This window comes from Helianthus annuus, chromosome 2 (assembly GCF_002127325.2).
Source record: "Helianthus annuus cultivar XRQ/B chromosome 2, HanXRQr2.0-SUNRISE, whole genome shotgun sequence".
Lineage (NCBI taxonomy): Eukaryota > Viridiplantae > Streptophyta > Magnoliopsida > Asterales > Asteraceae > Helianthus > Helianthus annuus.
In genome coordinates, this window is record NC_035434.2 from 164,678,613 (window position 1) to 164,689,778 (window position 11,166).

The following is an 11,166-nucleotide window of genomic DNA, read 5'->3' on the forward strand; positions in this document are numbered from 1 at the left end:
AATATAAACAGGCAATTCCATATAGTATAGAGTAAATTACAAAAAATCGTCATTTATGTATGTCACTTATTGCAAACTATGCCCTTTATCTTTAATATTTACAGAAAACGTACTTGATGTTTGCAAACCATTGCAAGTTATGTCCTTTAGCCCTAACTCAGTTAATTTTTTGTGGTTAAATATGAACAAATGGAGCCCACATGAGGGTATTTAGGTCATTTTACTCTCATGTGGGTCCATTTGGTCAGAGTTAACCACAAAAATACCCTCATGTGGGGTCTATTTGTTCAGGTTTAACCATAAAAATTAACTGAGTTAGGGCTAAAGAAAATAACTTGCAAGGATTTGTAAACATTAAGTATGTTTTCTGTAATTATTAAAGACAAAAGAAATAGTTTCCAATAAGTGATATAAATAAAGGATAATTTTTATAATTTACTCTATATAAACACGCAATTCCATATAATCATTTGGATGTGTAACACATAGTAAAATATGTGGAAAATCGGGGATGTGTACGGTTGAAATGAAATCACACCAACCAATATATTAATGGGATTCTTGGTTGGATTGTAAACACGACACGTATGCACTCTTTTTCATTTAACTATTAACACCTCATCATTTCATTTATATTTTTATATAACATGTCATCACACGTAATACTTGCAAAATGGATTTGTTCACTACACGAAAAAGCAAATACAAAACATCTTGTGTGGATCTAATATTTGTTTTAACGGTAGTTCATACTGTTTTAAAAGCTGCTTCGGGTAAAGTGACCAAACACAAGAATGTGTGTCTTGACAACTAGCACGTGTTTATCTCATTTGCTTTTAATACTTTTTGTTCCTTGCGTCAAAGGTTGTAGACCTACTTAGTCGAGTTCAAAAGGTCATGCAAGTGACATTATGATCCCGAGATCTATGAATATAGTTTTTAAAAGACTTAGTTTTAATATTTAAAAAGAGGTAACGACACATCTTATTTTCTGTTTACCTTCTATCTCGATATAATATCATTCGATAAATATTTCATATTTAAATAGTACGCATGGGAGGCTTTGATGGTGTGCGGGGAGGACCTCCGCACAAGGCCCGTGATTTCGAGGGGCATGCGATTTAAAAAAAAACGATACGTATATGTTATTTTTTATAAATAGTAAACACATACCCATTCTAATATAGACCCATTTACAAATCATTTTTTTATGGTTAGAATTTAGCCCTGTTGGAATTAGGTTTATTAAACCCAATACTAATTTGATTTTTTTTAAATAATAATAAAACATAACGGAAGGGCACATTTTTTCAAGCTCGAACAGGGTATGTGAATTCTTAGAGACGCCTCTGATAATACGCATACAATTTTTAATTAATTTAATCATTGTATAAAATAAGAGAGTATAATATAATAACTATTAATATATGATATTAAGGCAAGACAATGGAGGAAGGTGGGAGGTACATGAGTATTGTTGGATTTTAATTTAATTCACATACAATATTTGAACAACCACTACGTGACCAACTTGCCTCCATTTCTATGCCGGCTGCCACCAGCCAGCCAGACTGTATTTTATTTTTTAAATATACGGATACCACACGTGAAAATACTAAAATGTAAACTATACTTGGATATATGAGGTTTATAATGAAACACGTTCATGAGTTTACACATAGCACATAGTCATAAATATACATATATTAATTGGGCTAAATAATTAGATTTTAATATTTATGACGCTATTTTATAATCCTTCGATTTCAGTTTTTTGCTGGTATGGTTTCTATATTCTGTTATATAAAAGTTTCGCCGTTTGAAAAAAAGATATAGTTTTCTCCCCGCAGAAGAATCTATTGATTCCTCTACTATATCCTCATCTCAAATACCCATAAATATGCATATAGTTTTGTGGTATATACATGTATACTAAATACTGACTTAAACTTTGGAGGTGCCCCCTAGGCTACGAACTCATAACCCCTTCTAACGGGTTATCTTCATGTTGTAGTTATGATCTAAGTTTGAGAAAGGCTAGAACCAATCCCTCAAATCCAAAATCCAAAATCCAATACCCAAATCCATATGTTGCTTCAACATTGATCGTTTGTGTCATGTATATCTAATGTGTGTGTGTTGAATTGTGTTTGCATGAAAGTGTTCACTTGTTTGTGTGTTCTCGTGTTTTAAAATATACATTTTTGTAATTATATTTTTATGATGTGTTGCATGCATAAAACGTATAAAACGTTTTATGCTTATTTTTATGTATGTTTTAGTTGGTCCTAAAAACACTATTTTCTTACGTAATAATTTATATTCACGCGATGATTTAAATTCAAGTTGGTTTATCTTTCGACATAATTATTTTTTCATAAACAAGTTGGGTCAGATATAATACTACGTTTATAGTGGTCTAACTTTCGACGTAAATTTTGTTCGGAAAAAAGTCGAGTCAAATATAATGCGTTTTCATGCTTATATTTATGTACGTTTTCAGTTGGTCTATCTTTCAACATAGATTTTGTTCAAAAACAACTATGGTCAAATAGAATACATTTTCATTCGATGGTATAAATTCAAATAAGTATACGTTTCGACATTACCGCAACACGTTACGGGTAAAGTTCCTAGTTATATAAGAACTAAAATACTTTTTTTTCTTATTATTAGTTAGAAAAATCAACTATATACAATTGACAGAAAAAGCAAGTCTTTGTTTATCGAAGCACTTTTTGCAATTTGTCGTATGAACTTATTTTCTTAGGCTTTTCTTTTGAATCTTATCGTAATTTCCTTAGCTTTTTCTATGTTTTACCTTTTTTTTCTTATATATTCCACAAACATCGCTTTAGAGTGAGGGGAAATGGGTTGGAAATTATTATAGTATTTTGTTGTCGAATAGAATGAGGGGGAAATTGGCTGGAAATTATTATAGTATTTTGTTATCGAATATTCATAAATAATTAAATATATAGGAAATCCTTTTTTTCACTTTTGGAGTCAAAATATCACATGCTGAGAATATTTTTTTTTTATTTTTAAGATATTTTTTTCAATATTAATTAATAGGTGCCACACAATTCTAACAGTTATAGAGAGACAAGCTTATGTTTGAAAGTGATTTTTGTTTCGGAAATTTACAAAAACTCAGTATGGCACTTGTAAAACTAATTATAGATGATTTCAGATGCTCACCTGTAAGGGGGTGAGGCCACTTGCCCATTTTCAATAGCCACTACTCGAACGTTCAGGTAGGTTGTTTGGGTAGTGAAAGCCAATAAATTGAATGTGATAAGTGACCGTTAAAACCCATCCATTGACCAACAGTTTTATGCCCACACCGCAAAGTAGGTAGCTTTAACACTAATTTTAATACAATTTCTATCAACACTCTCATTTCTATTCAAAACTTTTACATTTATATCCTCCCAACATTTTTATACAATGTTTGATTTTCAAGAAGATAGAAATTTTCATTCCACCGCTCAATATCAACAATGTATTATTATCAAACCATAGTAGTCTACAATATTTAGTTAAATGTTATATATATATTTTGAATATTAATTTATTTTTGAATAAAAAAAGACAAAGAAGATTTTAGGGTAAAGTGACACCAAATTGGATATTTTTAATTATGCAACTTTTATTTTATTTAGTTAAGTGTTATATATATTTTGAATATTAATTTATTTTTGAATAAAAAAAGACAAAGAAGATTTCAGGGTAAAGTGACACCAAATTGGATATTTAGGGTAATGGATGGAAAGAGCGATGTTGCATTGTAGGATTAAAAAGGGTCAGGGTACATTAAGGTAGTGGTGCCACCCGCTAGACTATATGTATTATTGTTATCACACATGTCATTCATGAGTCAAACCTAGACACTTTAGACACATCACTACTAGAAAATAGGGGGATTTCCTACCAAATTTTCCGACAAAACCAATTTGGTCGGAAAATTCCGACCATTTTCTGACAAAATAACAACTAAAAAATAATCTGGTTTTACCGACTATTTTCATACAATTTACCGACAAAAAAAAATGGTCGGAAATTTGAAGGAAACTTCCGACTAAGTTCCAACAAAAAAAATAAAAGAAGAAAAAAATTGGTCGGAAAATGGTCGGAAATTTCCGACGACTTACCGACGAAACATAACATTTGGTCGGAAGGTTGGAAAGTTGTCGGAAATTTCCGACTAAAACAATTATTCTTTTCATATTTAATTATACCAAGGTGTATATCTATATATATAAACGTATTTCTTGTCTATATGTATATGTATGTGTGTATTAGTATGTTGTTGTATTGGTGCATACACATACATACATATACATATATACACACTTATACAATAGTAAAAGCCTAGTTTAAGTAATGGGTCCCGATAGCGTACACGCACGTATTACTGGGTATAATTATACGTATAAGTTGGTAAAGTAAGAGCTTTACATGTATAACTAAGGTGTACAAAATACGTAATGAAAAAACCATGTTAGAATGTTGAAAAACCGAAAAAACGGATATGGGTGTCGGAAAATGGTCGGAAATTTCTGACCACTTTCCGACGAAAAACAGCATTTCGTCGGAAAGTTGTCAGAAATTTCCGACCATTTTCCGACTAAAACAATTATTCTTTTGTTATATAATCATGTGGGGGTATATGTGTATACGTAAATGTATATGCTTGTGTCTATATGTCACGGCCCCCGTCCCGGTGTTACCCGGTCCAGAAGCCGCGGGACAGAAACCCGTGGTATTGATTATTTAATTTGGCAGCGGAAATATTTGACATGATCTTTTGAACTGAAAATGCCCAATTATTTTATTTCACAATTTAGGATAAACCCCGTGATTTACAACAAAGGGAATTTCACAAGGAAATCCCTTATTTTACAAAACATGTTTCTTTATTTTATTGAGCCACCACTTCAAGCTTGTTAGTGCTCCGTAGCACTTTTTCCTTGATTTACAGTAGGTCACCTGAAACATGTTTAAAAAGATTTTATCAGCGGGGAAATACTGGCGAGTCACTCACGTGGCCTGGGACGCTTATCCGGTCAACTTTAAGTTGACGCGGCCCGCATAAGCCTAAGCTTACGTTTTACGCGGTCCGCGTGAAACTCAAAATTCTAGTTTTCTTGGTTTTTCATGCACATTACGGTTTCAGGGGTCCGGGGTTTCACTTACGGGTCGATTTGGGACATTTTTGCAGGTCCTTACACTATATGTATGTATGTATGTGTATATATATATATATATATGTATAAGTATTTGTTTGTCCAAGTGTACACACACGCATACATACACACATACATATATATACACATACTTAGCCTGTTTTAATTAATCGTTCCCGATAGTGTACATACACGTATAAACGTGTACAATGCGTATAAGTTGGTAAAGTAAAAGTATTTCATGTATAATTAATGTGTACAAAAGATGGAATGGAAAAACGATGTTTAAAGGTTGAAAAAAATGAAAAAAACGAAAATTGGTATCGGAAAGTTGTCAGGAAATTTCCGACTATTTTCCTTAGTCGGAAAATGGTCAGAAATTTCCGACCATTTTCCGACTAAAACATTTATTCTTTTGTTATATAATCATGTGGGGGTATATGTGTATATGTAAATGTATATGCTTGTGTCTATATGTATGTATGTATATATATATATATATATATGTATAAGTATGTGTTTGTCCAAGTGTACACACAAGCATACATACACACATACATATATATACACATACTCAGCCTGTTTTAATTAATGGGTCCCGATAGTGTACATACACGTATAAACGCGTACAATGCGTATAAGTTGGTAAAGTAAAAGTATTTCATGTATAATTAATGTGTACAAAAGATGGAATGGAAAAACGATGTTTAAAGGTTGAAAAAAATGAAAAAAACGAAAAATGTTGTCGGAAAATGGTCGGAAATTTCCGACCACTTTCCGAAGAAACACAACATTGGTCGGAAAGTTGTCGGAAATTTCCGACCATTTTCCGACTAAAACCTTTATTCTTTTGTTATATAATCTTGTGGGGGTATATGTGTGTACGTAAATGTATATGCTTGTGTCTATATGCATGTATATATATATGTGTGTATAAGTATGTGTTTGTCCAAGTGTACACACACGCATACATACACACACACATACATATATATACACATACTTAGCCTGTTTTAATTAACGGGTCCCGATTGTGTACATACACGTATAAACGTGTACAATGCGTATAAGTTGGTAAAGTAAAAGTATTTCATGTATAATTAATGTGTACAAAAGATGGAATGGAAAAACGATGTTTAAAGGTTGAAAAAACTGAAAAAAAACAAAAATTGGTGTCAGAAAATGGTCGGAAATTTCCGACCATTTTCCGACTAAAACCTTTATTGGTCGGAAAGTTGTCAGAAATTTCTGACCATTTTCCGACTAAAACCTTTATTCTTTTCATATTTAATTATGCGAAGGTGTTTATCTATGTATATAAACGTACTTCTTGTGTCTATATGAATGTGTATGTGTGTATAACTATGTAGTTGTATCGGTGTGTAGTATATAATATAAATATGTTAAACGGGTCAATCCGCCAACCCGACCAGGTTGACCCGAACCCGACCTGTTAACCTAAACGGGTTTGCGGGTTCAACTTGAAACTGACCCTAACCCGTTTAGACTAAACCTAAACCCGCAAATTTTGTGTTAAGTTCGTGTCGTGTTTTCGGGTCGTGTCAGAAATTCGGTAACCGTCGTATTTTATTATTTAGGAACAAGTCGTTTAAAAAGTAATTCGGTAATTAGTGGGTTTATATGTGACAATCGGTAATTAACGCCTCCTAATTACGCGAATAGCAAATGTTTAAGGGAATAATATGTGACAACCGGTAATTAACGCCTTCTAATTACGTGATTAATAAACATTTAGGCGATAATAAATAGTTATTAAGACACGAATTAACTTAATTAGGCTATTGGAAAGCATAGGAACGTCTAATTGATTCACGTTTCGCGATTTTTGCGATTTTTCGAGAATTTAAGCACGCAGTTAAACGACAACGAACTGGCACAGAACGAAATACTGACAACGCATAACAATACAAATTTTGTGCTTATATTTATCATACATTTATTATTATGCGAATTATTCGATTTATCGGACAAGTCAGAGCACAAACGCGAGAGTTACGCGGAAACCATAACACAACGTCAATCAACAACGAAACGGAAGCACCAGACTCGAATTACGTCTCGATATTAATATATTATGACATATTTAGCTTCTTTTTTTAAAATTTTATATTCACGGTAGAAACCGGGTCGAAAAACGGTCCGGAAACGACAACAGACGCATTTACTCGATTTTTACGCAACTGATAAACGAACACCGCAAAACGTCGACACCTGGCATAATTTTAAGTGTTTTCAACCCTAAACAAACATATTACGACAATTCACGAAGTTCGGGTTCAAAACGGGTTTCATAAATGTAATTGGGACGTACAAACACACTAAAAACGAGCTAACGGGCCTTGGGCACAACCCACTTAAACCCTACATAATTAAACCACTCTTTATCTCCTTCTCCTTCATTTATTCCCTAACCCTAGCCCCCATCTCATCTTTTCCTCTGCCAAGATTTATGACACACACAAAACCATACCTTTCCTTCTCTACTCTCACTTTGCTCTCTCTAGATAACTAGCTGGCCACCACTGACGATGGCGGCGAACCACGGTGGCGGCAGAGCCACGACAAGCCGGAAGTCCAAGGAGGACCACCACCACCACAGGCGGCGGCACTGTGGTGGGTGGTTTCGGGATCGATCAGGAGAGAAAGAGAGACCTAGAGAGAGAAACAGTGGCGGAGGTGGTGGTAGTCTTGTGTCGTGACTACAACGATCGGCGGCAAAGCCAATCTTCCGGCAGCCGATGTGAGGGACGAAGAGGAGGGGGTGGTCGATGGTGCTTGGGACGATGGCAGGCGGCGGAGGTAACGTCCAGTCACCGGAAATGATGGGTGTTTGGCATGGTTCGAGTTCGGGTAAACATGTTTCAGATTTTTGGTCTTGTTTCGGGTTTAGGTGCACACGGTTCAGATTTGGTTATGTTGGTTCAAGATTTGTTTCAGTTTTGGTTTGGTCAACGATAGTCAAGACAGATATGGCTCGAGTGCAACATATACTCTTGGGGATTTCTCAAGGATTGCAGGTAATGCTTAATGCTAATGGGTATTTTTTCTGGAAATTTGAGGTTCCTCGTCAGTGCAACATATAATTGGTTTTGTGGCAAATGTTGGTTTTTAGTGATCGCTTTACGGCTCTCACTCCAAACCCTGTGAATGCCCTGCTAAAGGTCAGTTATTTCTTAGTTAATAGTTGAGATCAGCCTATCAAAATTGATAAGTTGCACAAGTTATCTTCATTCGAGTTTTAGTTACATAATATTGATTTACCTTTTTCCATATTCTTTAGCTTGATGAAGAGAGGGTTATTGCTGGAACTGAAAATGGTCTTGTTGGTGCATACGTCTGTCCACTTCGTCTTGTATCGAGTCTTGCATTATTCAGGGCACGAAGATCGAGAAATCAAGATGAAAAGATAATTTCGCATGAAAGTGGTAATTCTGCACGAAATTACCAACTGGTAATTCCGCACGGAATTAACTGATTCCGTATCAGTTTGTATTTTCGCATGTATGTAATTTCGTTTGTGTCAGGTTCGTGTGGAATTAGGACATCTATATATAGCTGTGATCCCATGTCAGTTGGTACGAAATTAGCTTGGTGTTTTCCGACGGCGAAGCTCTGTCGAAGTGTTGTCTTGCTGTAAAACTGTTCCAGATCAATATAAACGACAGTTAAAGTGTATATCTAGCTGAATTCAACTCATCATGTCTGTTTCCGCCTTTCATGTTGAGTAGAACGCCTCTGATTGACTCATCTCAGGTCCATACACGATCCTACATGTGGTATCAGAGCTCAGGAGGAGGAGTTCTGCAGATTTCAGCTTGATTTCATCTCTTTTTCTTACTTCTACACCTTCTTTTATCAATTGAACAAGTTCTAACGGTTAAAATGATCTGAAGTTCACATATCATAATCAAAACAGTATTTTAACAAATCCTTGAGAAAATTGGACCATAATTCAATCAAAAACTTACAAAATTTGTAATTTCGCATGAAATTCTGTTCGAAAATGCTGACATCATTCTAATTTCGTTTGGAAGTGCATTTTAATTCCGCACGAGATTACAGTTAAAAGCTAATTTCGTTTGAAATCACAGTTAATTCTGCACGGAATTCTAATTTCGTTTGGATAATCTCGTTCCAAACTTAATTCTGTTTGAAAACTGAGTAATTCCACACGGAATTACCTGATTTCGGTTGAAAGGTACTAATTTCGTTTGAAGTGTATCTGGTGCAGGTTAATTTCGTTTGAAAGTGTTGATTTTGGAAAAAGTGTTACCGAATCATGGACGAAGATTTCTACAACGCTTTTGCCACATCTCCGACTACTCCAGCTGCCATTGCTCAAAGCATGAATATGGAAAATGAAACCGGAACTTTACAAAAACCCCCGAAACTCATGGGCATTGAAGAGTATTATGGGTGGAAAGACCGTTTTGAAAACTGGGTACAAGCCAATCATCTGAGATCTTGGGAATGCATCGAGAAGAAATATGTGAAACCACGTACTGATTTGCAAGTTATCAAAACAATTTCTGAATTGAATGACAAAGAAAGAGATATGTACAAAGCTGAAAAGATGATGATTACTCTACTTCAGCAAGCGATAAAAGAAGACATCTTCATTTTGCTTCAACATGATGGTACAGCACGATCAATCTGGGATGCACTTAAAATTAAATTTGAAGGTAGTGAGAAAATGATTAGAAGCAAGAAAACATTACTAAAGAAAGAATTTGATTTGTTTTCAAGCTTGTCAGGAGAATTGTCAAAGAAATTGATTGAAAGATATTGCCACTTAGTTCGATCTATGTCTTTGTTGGGAATAGAGAAAAGTCAAGATGAGTGGGTCGATAAGTTAGCTGATGCATTACCTCAGAAAGAATGGGGTACATTTTTGATGATTCTAAAGAACACCGGGGAATATGATGGATTGACTATTTCACAGTTCATTGAAAAGATTGAAAGTCAAGATCTTGAACAACAAAAGATTGCGAGGATGAATAATCCGAGTAATCAACAAGATGTGAAAATGTATTACAAAGGTAGTGTTCAAGAGGTTGAAATGAGTCCAAAAATTCAAACTGCTTTTAATGCTGGTAACTCATCTGGAACTGTTGATCAAAGTTCAAACAGTAGCAATGGAATCTCTTCATATCCAAGTGTGAATCCAAAGAATTCAACTACAAGCTTTCAGCATCAAAGTTCAAAAACTGAAAATGGTTGTGTGATACAGTGCAACATTACATTGAATCTCCCGAATGGTCAGAGTATTTCTGAAGAAGTTGCAAAAGATCACATGACATTACTTGCTACAGTTTTGGAGACCTATGAGGGATTGGTCGCTGGAAGGATCGGAAATCCTATGTTGACAAAAGAGGATTACGATCAGATAGATGCAGAAGAAATGGAACTAATGGACATCAAATGGTGCTTGGCTAGTGTCTTGAGGAGAGCAGAAAAGTTTAAAATGATTACAGGAAGAAATGATTTCTTAGATGCACATGTTTCTACTTTGGGTTTTGATAAATCTAAAGTTACTTGTTTTCGATGCAGGGAGAAAGGTCATTTCAAAAGAGAATGCAAAAATCAAGAAGCTAGTGGAGCAAAGAATCCGTTTGGAAAGGATGATTACTATCGGAAAGCCATATATCAACAAGTTGCTCATCAACCACAACAACAACAACAAAAGGAGCCACAAACTGCACATGCTAGAATGATCGAAGATGCAAATAAGAAAGCTTATTATGGTATCATTGATCAAGATGATGAAAAAGTGGCAGAAGGTTTCAGCTGGGACAAATATATTCCACCTGATTCAAAAGTTGTTGCTCTCATTGCAAAAGTCATTCAAGAACCTGATTTATTTACAGAATGGATGAAAGTGTTTGCTATTAATGATAAAAGTCAAGAAGGAGAGTCTGTTTCATCAGATGAAAGTTCAGAAAGAACAACAATTTTT

At 34.7% G+C, this 11,166-nt stretch overlaps 1 long non-coding RNA gene across 1 annotated transcript; it reads left to right on the forward strand.

Annotated features, from left to right (window-relative positions):
• Positions 1-8,202: 8,202 nt before the first annotated feature.
• On the forward strand, positions 8,203-8,532 carry LOC118488183. The gene is made up of 3 exons (XR_004884040.1): positions 8,203-8,227; positions 8,323-8,371; positions 8,491-8,532. It is a non-coding gene; the product is annotated as an uncharacterized LOC118488183 (long non-coding RNA).
• Positions 8,533-11,166: the final 2,634 nt, after the last annotated feature.